This window comes from Pocillopora damicornis, chromosome 7 (genome assembly GCF_964200805.1).
Source record: "Pocillopora damicornis chromosome 7, jaPocDami1.2, whole genome shotgun sequence".
NCBI classification, from domain to species: Eukaryota; Metazoa; Cnidaria; class Anthozoa; order Scleractinia; family Pocilloporidae; genus Pocillopora; species Pocillopora damicornis.
Window position 1 is genome coordinate 18647092 of NC_142676.1, and position 13859 is coordinate 18660950.

Consider the following 13859-nt stretch of genomic DNA (forward strand, 5'->3'; position numbering starts at 1 on the left):
TTTTTTCAGGCTTCTTCTTTCCAATTGCTTAAATTGGAAAATTTACTGCGATGATCGCATTGTTTATAATTCTTTACTTAGACTGGGAGTTTAACCTGAAATTATCAATCAAATCCTTTCATTATTTTACTTTTTTATCGGATACTTTTCTAAAGGTACATTATAAGTCTGTAATTTAGTCTTCAGGGCAGCAGTTTAGAAATGCTGCTTTGGGAACATCTCACTTTTATTGTGAGACACGTTGATGTCGATGAATACTTCACCCAGACGATTCCTTCTTGGATAAATTTTTTTCAAAAATTTTTTTCCAAAAAAATTGACCCTGTCAATTTTGAGAAGCTTTGTTTAAGCTGCAAACTGCTATCATTCCACTTGTCGAAAAGTACCGATCAGGTTATGAATAACGAAGGAAAAACGGTCTTAATTACAAACCAGTGACTTGAATGAGTTTGACTGTGTTGACAAGAGTTCCATTGTGGTACAATAATGATGCAGTGACATAAGAAATCCGGTATGAGGCCAAATAATCAGGCAATGATAATGTTTGAGCAAGCACACTGAAGGTGCCAACAATGAAAGACAAACGCATTAAAAGAAGAAAAAAAAAGACGCCCTTTAAAATTACTTTGACTCAAAAAGATTCACGCCAGTATCAAGTAAGGGGATGATTGGCATGTTTACGGTAATGCCGCCGATGCCACACGGTCAGTTTCTTTATTTCTGAGCTTTACCGGCCTTTTTGTTGTCGTCTAAGAATTATTTTGACTCTTTACTACAATTTCTACTTATCACATAATTCAACTACGAGCCACATACAATAAAAACAGGCGAACATTGGCAATAATGTGTCAGTGAAAACAGTCAACAGTACAACCAACCAATGAACTTCATTTGTCGCTTGTGTCTTTCACCGACACATTATTGCCAATGTTTGCCTATGCGTAGCTGTGGAAAAGTTGCTAATTAGGGAATATGGCATATTCCCTAATTATGAATTCTTTTGTAGCCATCAGGTCATTTCTGAAATCGAAATTAACAGAATTCTAAAGATTTGACTGTCTGCTGAGGGGAGGTAATAGAGTTTAGTACTGACTTGAAAGCGAAGTGAACAAATATTGCACCGGTCAGCCGCGTGTCATAAAATTCAGTTGAAGATTCGAATCATCAACTGAATTCATGCGTCCTTTACACTTGACAGGAAAATTATTACACCTCAACACAGTACTATTGTGCTGCCTCACAAGCGGCAGCACAAAGAATGACTTACCCAACGGGGTTGTATTTTCTTCTGCTCTTTCCTTCGCTGCCTGTGGACTTTGGCTTAAACTGGCTGACTATTCTCAGGTAATTTGCCACTTACTGCAACTGTGTAAATTCGACAGCAATGAGGCATCAACGATTAGTGAAACAGAATGACTAATTTAGGACTGCTTAATTTGTTCGTCCTATGACCGCTGTTTGAACACTCCATTATCTTAACACAAAGAATCATGTTAAGTGAACAGTTTTTAAGCCACGCAGTGTGTTGGGAGAACACGAGAAAAGCGGAATAACTTAAACATAAATCTGTAACATCAATTGGAGGAGGCGCAGCCAAGTGATTTACAAGCTTTTTGAGAACGCATTGGCACCGATAACTCGAGTTCAATTTGGAAAGAATACCGTCCAGAAATAACGGTATTCAAAATTATGATGAGTGCTTAAAGTGAAGAATACCGTAAGTTCTACGGAAAACATGCCAACAGTGTGGCCAAAATTGGTCTAGCGATTGTGCCTGACAACCTGTACGGAGAGTCTCTTGAGCCGCAAGCCAAAGAAGCAGTTTTAAAATTTTCTGGAGCTTGTTTAGCGAAATAAAAGGTTAGTTGTAGATTTTTCCTTATGATATTTATTTCTATTATAATATCTTAACATCAAATTCTTAAATGACATTATTAGATCGCATTATGACAAAAGCATCAAAATCGAAGGACAGCAATATCGAGCCATTCAGATATATATATATATATTTTTTTTTTTTTCAACGCGGTACACTGTTCTCTTTAACCAAATTTGTTTCTGTTCCCTCTGCTTAAACTTAAAGAAATTAATTTGATCACACTATGGCAAGAAAATCCATGCTTATCTGATATAACGTCGAACGACTACAGTAATCGTCTCAAGAAGGACTGCGTTTCAATAAAATTCGTGTCTTCGACCACAATTTTCTATTGTCCCGCCTTTCAGAACGTTTCCTGGAGCGCTTTAGCGGCAAAATTATGGCGGCAGCCAACATTTTTTTTTCGCTTCGCTGTCCCCATTTTGTTTGTTTACATTGGTTCACACAATTTTTAAACTTCACCCGATGGAACTTGAGTCAAGGCTGAAGTCCTACATCGTCGCCGGCGGAAAAATCGCCAAGTGCGTCCGCAGCGATCTGTGGCGAAAATCGCTTGCGACTCTCGCCGGCGATCAAATTCGCCGCGATCGGCTTATAAAATCGCCAAGTGTGTCGTCGGCTCAAGATGCTTCAATAAAGAAAATGTGCTATGCTTTTTAAAAGAGTGAATCAAGTTTGCTTAAGGCTCTTTCAGGAATCATATTTATGACAAATGTCAAACGTGAAATATGAAATGTGTAGTTGAATTTGCAATCTTTTCTTGTGTAAAACCTGCGCTAGGACCATAAATCGCCTTGAGTCATCCAAATTCGCCTCGAGTCCCTACATCAGCAAAATTCCTCAATACCGCAAGAGGTAAAAAAAGAAAACTAAAAAGAAAAAACAAAACAAAACGCAAAAAAATTTGTGTACAGCGAGATATCAGAGTAGAAGCAGATGAGGTATAGAGGGTTTTAGTCTTCGATGGGCTGAGGTCAAACCTAAATTGAATTTTTCTTACCTTTAATGATTGACTTGTATTGTAGAGGCTAACTTTGATTGCATTTAGTGCTCACAATATCTATTTAACTTGAGAGGTGGCTTTGAACATTTTCCCGAAATAGCTACTTTTAATTTCAATTTAATGCTACACGTACACAAGAGTTGATGTCAGCATCCATCGAACAAATTTGAAATATTTTGGCAAGTCGCCCAAAATTCAGTTTCACTCCTACTTTCACATTTTGTAGCCCAATACGTGCTTATAATTGTGGTGTAGTTTTTGTGTCAAAATATATTTTAGTTGATGTCAGCATCCATCGAACAAATTTGAAATATTTTGGCGAGTCTCCCAAAATTCAGTTTCACTCCTACTTTCATATTTTGTAGCCCAATACGTGATTATAATTGTGGTGTAGTTTTTGTGTCAAAATATATTTTAGTTTTCGAGAAATGATTTTTTCGTTCGACCGCTCAAATATGGACATTTTCACCGTGAATATTACCCGAGTTGTGTGACCTCATGTAACGAATATACTTGACCTCCGGTATTTCTGTCAACATAATCCTTTGCTTTATTTTTTAACTTAATACCCTGTCATTATTGAAGCTGGCTGAGAGATATTTATTGTTGTGGAATATTTTTGTCCAACATACTTTTCCTATGTCGAAAAGTAATATCAAAACCAAGACAGTTTTAACAATGACCAATATGACAGAATCTACTGAGCTTTAAGCCGTTAAAAGACAAAAGGATGATTGAAAGGTTGCTGTAAAAATTTCCTTGTGTACTTGTGTTGTTCTATCTTGAGACGAACTCAAAGTCCGGTCGGCAAAATTTAGTTGCCAGCTACTATGAAATATACACGGTGTGCTTACTTGTCGCCACCGTTTACTGGCGTAAGTTACTACAACTTTAAAAAAAAATCTAGCATAACAATCTCTTACCTTGTTTATTTATGATTTTAATAGCTATGTCGATGATTTTATTACGCCTGGGTATTGCTTTTTGACAGGAGCCCAGGTTTTGCGTTGTGTTTTCTCCTTCCCCATTAATATCATAAGCTAGTCACTTAATGATTAATACCGACACAAATGAATATCTACCCTGTATAGAGATTTTTGTTTATGCTGAGTTGAAAATATTAGAATATGTGCTTTTTGCGGTCACTTATCGTTGTTTCAATGGCAGCGAAGCAGTTAAAAGCGGGTTATTGCTTCAACACTATTGAAATTTATATATTCAGACAGGAGAGCAAAGCGTGATGCTCGTAGAATAAAAACTTTAAGGCGCCTTTTGCATGATATCGGAATGAGTGTTGTTCAAGAACGAGTTCATACATTAGCAAAATTCCCCAATGACCCAAGAGGTAAAAAAAGAAAAGAAAACAACAAAGCAAAACAAAACAAAGGACAAAAAAATTGTGTTCAGTGCGATATCAAAGTAGAAGCAAATGAGTTAAAGAGGGTTTTAGTCTTCGATGGGCTGAGGTCAAAACCTAAATTGAATTTTTCTTACCTTTAATGATTTACTGGTTTTGTAGAGGCCACCTTTTGGTTGCATTAATGCTCGCGATATCTATTTAACTTGAGAGGTGGACTTGAACATTTTTCCGAAATAGCTACTTTTAATTTCAATTTAATGCTACACGTACACAAGAGTTGATGTCAGCATCCATCGAACAAATTTGAAATATTTTGGCGAGTCTCCCAAAATTCAGTTTCACTCCTACTTTCACATTTTGTAGCCCAATACGTGATTATAATTGTGGTGTAGTTTTTGTGTCAAAATATATTTTAGTTTTCGAGAAATGATTTTTTCGTTCGACCGCTCAAATATGGACATTTTCACCGTGAATATTACCCGAGTTGTGTGACCTCATGTAACGAATATACTTGACCTTCGGTATTTCTGTCAACATAATCCTTTGCTTCATTTTTTAACTTAATACCCTGTCATTATTGAAGCTGGCTGAGAGATATTTATTGTTGTGGAATATTTTTGTCCAACATACTTTTCCTATGTCGAAAAGTAATATCAAAACCAAGACAGTTTTAATAATGACCAATATGACAGAATCTACTGAGCTTCAAGCCGTTAAAAGACAAAAGGATGATTGAAAGGTTGCTGTAAAAATTTCCTTGTGTACTTGTGTTGTTCTATCTTGAGACGAACTCAAAGTCCGGTCGGCAAAATTTAGTTGCCAGCTACTATGAAATATACACGGTGTGCCTACTTGTCGCCACCGTTTACTGGCGTAAGTTACTACAACTTTAAAAAAAAAAATCTAGCATAACAATCTCTTACCTTGTTTATTTATGATTTTAATAGCTATTTCGATGATTTTATTACGCCTGGGTATTGCTTTTTGACAGGAGCCCAGGTTTTGCGTTGTGTTTTTCCCTCCCCCATTTATATCATAAGCCAGTCACGCAATAATTAATACCGACAAAAATGAATATGAACATTAGAATATGTGCTTTTTGCGGTCACTTATCGTTGTCTCAGTGGCAGCGATTTCTCACTGGAAACTAATATTCCTGAGGTCATTTAAAAATACTGTGGAGCAAATGAATACCCACTATTTAGTAGTAGGCAAAACATTAGATAATGGCTTTTAATCGTTCTAGTTGTTAAAGATAAGAATGAAGTATCATAAAACACCAGATGGGTCTGTCCGTGAAAAAGTGTTAATGAACACAAGTTCAAACATATCCAAAGACTGTTCAAGGCCTTCAAGTTACGGTGGTAAATAATCGGTTTAGCTCTTATTGGCCCAGTTGTAGTCCCAAACATTTATTCAAACCCGTCTGCATACAGAAAGTATTGACGAATAACAAGAAAGAGGTGACTTCACAAAGCAAATTAATTTGGAGTGCCCAAAGAATAAAACCACTTATGTTAACGTGTTCTAATGTGAAGAAGTCTTAAGTTTAATTTTTTTCGTAATCTTACTGTACTTTTTTTTTTTTATATGCGCTTATTGGCTTTGGTCAAAATAGTTAAGAATGATTAAATTATTTTTTCCGTCAAGATAGCTGATTATGAAATATTGAAGAGAAAAATTTGCCATCTTTTAGAAGTAGCTGCCTAATTTTTTGCCATACTTTCTTACCATTAAGGGCTTGGCAGAACAAGCGCTTGGAAGGCAAATGATGAGCAATCGGGGACGTTCTCTACAAATATGTCTTCGCTAAACGAACAAATGGTGATGCCCTTATACATTGATATTTTTATTGAAGATAGTAATAATTGGGTTCCATACTAAAGCATTTGGCTCGCTAATATTGACCATGTATTACTATACCATGCAGTTAACCGTAGGCAAGAGTTAAGAAATCGAGTGTAATACCATTTTGAAGTAGAGCGCTTTATGATTGCTTGTCGTCAAAGTAGTAAGGGTATTGCAGCAGTGTAGTGATCACAACGAGAATGAATAAATAACAGGGACGCAGTGAAATTCAGATTAGTTCCTGACACGCAGAGTGTGTATATATGCTGGTTACGATCAGCCAATACAGTCACACGTTATATTCGAAGCTCAATTGAAAATCTAACTACAGTGGCTATAGCTTTGAGATCGTGTGCACAAGTAAGTCGTTTAAACCGTTTAAATGCCCTATCGTCTTCGGCAAGACAGCAAGTCGTAATTCAGGAAACAAATGAAATCTTACCTTACCACCAATTCATCCAATGTAGGGGCCATTTTCAGATTTTATTAGTCGAATAGACGTGACTTACATAGCTAGACTGTAGTAGGTGTAGTGGATGGGCTCTAAAACATGAAGATATTTCTCTTTTGGCAAAGATTACAATAAGACCAGCCTGATGTATTTCTTGTTCATTTCCACAGGCGGAGATGAAGAAAAATGTATCTGAGGTACGAAAAAATAGTTACACGTTCGATATAGTGCATGTAAAGTGCATCGGACTGCACAGTTCTAATGTTTCACATTATTCTATAGCTTCGCCAAAACATAACCTTGGAGACGATGCAATTGGGACATAATGCTACCAAACTATACGAGGAAGTCTCCTCTCAGGTAATATAAAATTTAAGGCAAGGTAAAAGAGCTAACGAGTGAAATATGCGGACCTTAACAAAGTACTGAAAAACCTTTCGACCACGGTACTCTGCCGCTGTGGCCATTTGTCTTTTCTTGCTTTTTTTGTCGTTGTTCGTTGTTTGCTTTGTTTTTTTCATTTGTTCTTTTCTATGTTATTTGCTTATAGTGATGTATATATGAAGTAAATGAGTACATGCTTACTAAATAATATATATATATTTGTAAATATTGTTTAATATCAACCAATCTAGAATAAACTTAAAACCTTATTTCCTTTTAACATTGTGATTTGGCAAGTGTTCCATTAAAACATAAATGACTTAAGTGTCTCATACAGAGCTGTTTTTACCTCCCTGACGTTAGGATTATAGTAACACATTCTTTAAAACACAGTTTCGCCCATAACAGTTAACTGTACCCTATGCTGCCTGTTGGTCATAAAAAAAAGTGTTAACCAATACCTTGATGATTCAAAGTTCTTTTTAACGATTACGTAAAACAACAATGTACTTTAATATCAATATATAAATCTTTGCAATCATAATTTATGACAAAAAAACTATTGTGGCGACTCAGAGCCAACATGACTTCTAGCTAGAACATAAAGACAGTTGGATATCAGTAGTGGTCAGAGAACATTCACCCATTGAAATAATTAACAAAGTGCTATCTGAGATTTTAAATTGTAGGGACTAAAATATTCAGGGAAGGTATGAAAGTAGTGTGCAAGCTTTATTCCTGAGAGAGTCATTTCCTTTCAGGTCGATCAGGAGTTTAAACGTATGCGGCAAGATATAAAGCAGACAGAAGGAAGTTTGTTGAATAAAACGAACTCATCTTTGCAAGATTTCGAAAATAAGGTAATAATCCGATGAATCGTTGTTGTGATTGTTGTTTTCTCTCGGAGAAAGCCGAAAGAATTCCTCTTTACTCTCTACCCTTGGAGCAGGTGTGTTCTATTCAGGGCCGAAATGAATAATTGATAAGTCTACCCAAATCAAGCTTTTTTTTTCTGACTGAACATCTTGGTTTTCGCCTGATCTGACTTCTTGTATGAGTCGCCAAACCCTCATGTCTAAGGCATCTTTAATTCAATGCGTCTTTCAGCCCAATTTTAATTCAATTAAGAAACATTTTGATGACTTCAATAAATTGATATTTTAAATTGATAGGTCAACAGTGAAATTGGAGTTGTTTCACTCAAGTTGAATGAAACAATTGCCCGTGGTGACTATTTATCTTCTTCACTGGAATCACAAAGGAAAAACGTAAGAATATACCCTTGCAGTATGTATATAATGAATGCCTTCATTTGATCCAATAATAATCATAAAGAGACATTTCTCCATTTTCCTAACGAGTCCCTCTGTTGAAAATTTTGGGATTACATTGGTTATAAGGCTCTTATCCAGCCCTCCTTCGCTACCTTTGAAAATATACATCTGTTCAACCTCACTAATCTGCTATTACGCCAAAATTCTTGTATAAATACTTAATAACATATCATTTCCTCATTTAGGTAACAAATAGTTTTGGAAAACTTGAACTTAGAGTTAAAATGGAGGAAGAAAAGTCTAGCTACATCACAAAAAGTTCGGTAAGTCACTAAATGCGGACGCTTTGACTTTTCACAGAATTGCAAGTGTCGGTAACATGAGTGCAATTGTGTGGAACACCTAACACAAAATCATGTTTTATTCTGAAGGATCACCACTTCAAGTTGATCAAGCATTTGACCAATATGCTGAATGACACTCGGGAAGATATGAGGAATATGTCTCGAGAACAATCTACGGCTTTGGAACAAGTTAAAAATTCCACAGTTACGGAACTTCTAAGAGTTCGGATGTTGGTGAACTCAACTCAAACGATTCTCTTAACACAGTAAAAGAAAGTGCACGAAAACATGACAGAAAACGTGCCTTGTTTTCTATTGCTTGTTCAACGGCTTAACATCATAGGCCATCATATGACATAGCTTACAGGATTCCATTGGGTTCCTGAGCTTACTTATCACTCCTACTGAAACACCCTGCTTTTTCGACTTTTTTTCCAAGCATAACGTTCAGCGAGACTAAAAGAGAAAATAACAATTAGAAAAAACTTAGTTGCCTCGCCTTAGGTCAGCAAATTAGCCAGTCAGCATAAAATGATCTGCTTATGTGCCCAATGTTGCTACCACCCATTGTTGCCAGTAACGGATTGTATACTCTCAGATCTCCAAAGTATGTCATTGTTGCGTCAATTGGAGAGCCCCTAATTTTTAGTTTGGTTTTGGTTTTAGCTTAAGCGTTCAATATTGATACATTAATCCGTGATTGCTTAATTCTCAAATCCATCATTCAAACTGTGTGAGCAAATCAGTCGATTGAACACAATCAATTTTACCCAATGACAGCCTCTTTTGTTATTCATGTCTTTTATATATTTATTTATTTATTTATTTATTCACTCGTATGAAACTTTAAGGGAAACCTTTATTTTTTTAAAAACTCAGGTAACAAAGGAAACTGAGAAACTTAAGGCCAGAATAGAAATTGAGGAAAGCAAATCAAATAGCTCAAGGTATGTCACGGTAAGTAATGAATATTTTCATTTTTTTTCCATAGTGTTTCCCAGTTTTGAAAAAGGTAAAAGAGTATTGTTGATTTGTATAAGAGTAAAAAATGTGCACCTGAAAGATCTTTTTCGCCACAGACATCATTTTTCATTTTCCAAAGGATCAACACCTCAAGAAGATTCAGCAAATCGAGGAATTGCTCAACATTACACGTGACAACATTAAAGAATAATTCAAAAAGCATTTTACCGCGCTATGGTTGATAGGAAACTCTACCAAAATGGATCTTCGAAGTATACGCGTGGTTTTAAATGTAACGCGTGGTAATATTGTAAGACAGCTAAAGGAAGTGCAAAACAACTTGACTGAACAGGTACACTTTCTGAGTTACTTTAAGACTGAATGAACCTCGCACTGACCACTCCATGTGAGGGTTATTACTCACAGTATTACTCTAAAAATTATTGATTCAGAAAACATTACAAGCTAAGGTTACTCAACACATAAATTAGAGAGGAAAAGCGGCTTCATCACCAAGCACACACATGCCTCGAAAAAGGCCATAAGTAATGTTATAACAAAAGGGGAAACACGATCATAACTTGTGCAAAAATCTTTGTTACGTCTACAGGAGCTTGGCCTAGACCCCTTCCCCCAAAACACAGTGTGTCAACCAGATAGGATTGATCAAAATTCAAATTAAGAATATTCATTATTATGATCAGAAAGGTGTTATAAATAGTTTTTCCCATGCGTGGAGTAACTCTTCGTGGGCATTCGAGCCTCGAACCTTGGCCTTAAAAAATCCTGAAGTGGTTTTGATCCGGTCATATGCTGATTTTATGCGTAACAAGCACCTTTTGTTCTGCTGAGATCAACAATGACGACGGCACTATGTTAGAGAATAAATGACAAAAATGAGTGCAACATAAATCTCCAAATGTCAGTGGCTTGATCGACCGAGGGGATGCCTTTTATAGGTCAATTTATTTCAAGTTTCTCCGTTTGTTAGCATAAATTTTCGGTTCTATACAGCAATTGTTGCTTAGGAATCAATAAATGGCTCTTTATTCATAAACTATACAATTATTATTTATTGACGAGACTTTGGCGAAGTGAAAAAAAGGAAAAAGGGTGAATTAGATGCCATGTGTTATTTTCCTTCTTAGGTAAAGAACGTTAGTAAGATGCCGGGTCCTATCGGACCTCCTGGCTACAACGGAAGTCAGGGACCTGTTGGCCCCCAGGGAGCCCTGGGTCCTGCTGGTCCTAAAGGATCAGGAGACTTTAGTCAATGTCAGTATAAAAATAAAAGTGGAGGTCTGATTCCTGGTGGCTCGGATAGGATACGTGTACATATTAATGAGCCAACAGTAAGTTTACTTACTTTCATACTTTACATAAAAAATAATAAATAAATTAAAGAAACAAAAACAAAAACAAAACCAATATATAAATCAACAGATAAAGAAGGATGTATAAATGTAAGCTGTCTTTACCCCTTTGGCATTTCTTAGAATCTAAGACTAAGACATCAGTTACTGGGGGACTTAAACCTAATTTTTCTGAATCAAGCTCTGTCAAGAGGAAGTTGAATGATCTTTTACAATTTCTTTTGTGAGGTGGAAAAACTCACAAGAGTAATGTAGTGTCTGGCCTTTCTTACCTTAGAAATTATAGTTTTAATGCTCCCCTACTTTCGCATCCAGTCGGCCTAGTGTACTTTAGTGTAATTTAAATGCATTTTTGGAATAATACAGGCAACATTTGGAAAAGGTTTGTTTTGATTGAATGCTGTTTGCTCGACCAAATGCACAATCGTCTTCGCAGGGTTTGAATGGATTTTGCGCGATTCACGGGCTTTGCCTCTATAAAATTGAAAAGCTAACTAATCTTTTCTTTATTTATATTATTAATTGTGATCTCATGATTTTTTTGTGCAAATTTGGAATGAACAAGCAATGCATGTTGGTTTATGGAAAATTACTTGAGCTTATCCAAACCAAAAGACACTGGTAACGATGTGATTGCCAGTATAGATAACATAACAAATGTGTATTTCTTTATTTTTTGACAGAACAAAAGGATAATGGCAGTAACATGCTCAACAAATCACGGCATTGAGTATAATCTTTTAGCACCGATACAAAGAGGCGTCCTGAGATATATTTGCATCTGTGATGGACAATCCACATATTTCAGTGGAGGAACTAATTGCTACCTGCACTATTGGATTTGCCCTTTAACAACATAATTACCTACATTCCTGAAGCTTCAGCTTTGTACATATTTTTCCTTGTATCTAATTTGAATAATCAAATCTACTCAGCCCCATTTTGTACAGTTGTGAAGGGAAGGTGCAAAACAGACAGAAAAAAATAGGACTCAGCGAGACTGATAGACACTCTATCTTGTGTGGAATTAAGTGGTCGATATCTTGGAATCCTGGATAGTATCAATGTGTTTAAATCTTGCTTCATAAGTAGGCAGTTGGTCCAAAGGAGATCAAATTGAGACCGAAGTGACAATGAACAGACAAAGAAATGCAGAGACAATATAAAATAACAAATAAAGGTGTGCATAGTTGGTCAAATATCAATAGAAAAATTTCAGTGTGATTCCAAATTTGCACTTTGTAGTCTCGAAATATAAATGTTCTCGACACTTTTATTAGTTTCCTAAAGAAACATTAGTGAGGGAAATCGATGTAAATAAATGATGACTGCGAAACGTTGTTGATAAATCTCTTTATTCCATCCATACTTTTAACAGAACGTTTCGCCTCCTGGAGAAACAATTTAAAGCAAACGTTTCGTCTCACCTCTGTGAAAACCTACCGCGCGGGTTATTTATATATCAGGTCTAACCCAAAGCACGGTTATAAGCAATCAGTGGGCCTTAGGATTTCTCTAGAAGATGGTTAATTTGACTAAATGAATGTTCCGCCACGGTTGGCTTTCGCCCCTCTTTACATTGTTGACAAAAATAAATGTTCATATTAAAGGTCCAGCTAAATTGAGGATTGTTTAGGAAGCGGTTTTATTAACCCTTTACACCCTAAGATCAGTATGAACATTCTCCATACTTCCTCTGTACATTTCTTGTGGTTCTGTAAAAGAGAATTTATTTAAAAATCAAGAGCTTCTTTAGTTGCTGATCATTTCCCTTATTCTCGTGACCTTAATGTTTTATTCAAGGGTGATCTTGTGAGGAGAAATTAGGTGCCAGTCACTCTTAGGGTTAATGGGTTAAACAACGAGTAAACTTTTTTTATGTCACACGAACATCAGTATTTTATATTTTGATAGATTTTCACGCTTTCATCCAAGTATTACTACTGCTTATGGGATGTATTATCCAAAAACTCCTGATATTTTAAAATGAAGAATGGAAGTCATTTAAAGTCATTGCGTAAACTAGAACTTTTGTTCTGAAAGTTTTGCTTTGATTTCCTTTCTTTTTTCTTCTTTTTTCTTTACTTAGATCATCCTTGAATTTCAAGGTTACTGTTATCTCGGTCACCACGTGTGTGATTAGGATTAGCCTTTGCGATAATTCATTATCTAGGTTGTGGAGCAAATTACAGGAGGTCTCTGGCTCTTCTTGAAGCCATCTCTGGGTTACGATTCGCCATTAAAAGGTGAATCGTAACCCATAGGTTTCTTTTTTATTGACGTTAAAACAACATCAACAACAACAACAACAAAAATGCCAACAACAAGACTGTTATAATTGTGGAAATTGTATAAGAGAACTTTAATCCTAATCCAGGGGCTGCAAAGCGTTTTGAAACGTGGAGGATGCGGGGTGGAAGGATAGGGGCTAGTTACAGGGAGAAACTTTTCCTCTATATCATTTCGGTGTGATTTCCTCCTTTTAAACAAAAATGATATGTAAAATTCGGGTTGTTAGTGTGATTTTGTTGTTTTGTCGGAAAAGTGACGTCGGCCGTGTAACCTCGCAACGCAAAACCAAGGGTGGTCTTTAGGATTGTGGTTTTGTAAAAGATATAGGCTAAGATCGACGCGATACGAAGCGTGTGACGACTAGAATAAAGATAGGAAAAGAAAACTACGCGAGTGACTAGTGTTGCTATACTGGGATTTCCAACACTAACTGGCACCTCCGACGGGACTGAGATCGAGACATGGAACTGGAGGCACTTCAGAAGAATTTGGACGCAAAACTCAAGCTTTTGGCGTACAAGCAAGAAAAGGGAAAGGGCATTGTGGACAAGGCAAACGCGACAACTATTGGGAGACACCGTGACGGGTTGGTGTGTTTAGCAAAAGAAGCGGACGAGATCAAATTAAAGATCGAAGAGAAGAAGATTGCAAAGGGTGAGCAAATGGACGAGGTATGTGCATGGAGCAA

At 36.4% G+C, this 13859-nt stretch overlaps 1 pseudogene across 1 annotated transcript; it reads left to right on the forward strand.

Moving 5' to 3' along the window:
- Positions 1–1515: 1515 nt before the first annotated feature.
- LOC149043005 (uncharacterized) lies at positions 1516–12215 on the forward strand (annotated as a pseudogene). The gene is made up of 12 exons (XR_016188856.1): positions 1516–1860; positions 5981–6066; positions 6712–6738; positions 6824–6901; positions 7687–7785; positions 8098–8193; positions 8445–8522; positions 8631–8843; positions 9423–9500; positions 9646–9858; positions 10655–10858; positions 11563–12215. The product of XR_016188856.1 is annotated as an uncharacterized LOC149043005 (transcript).
- Positions 12216–13859: the final 1644 nt, after the last annotated feature.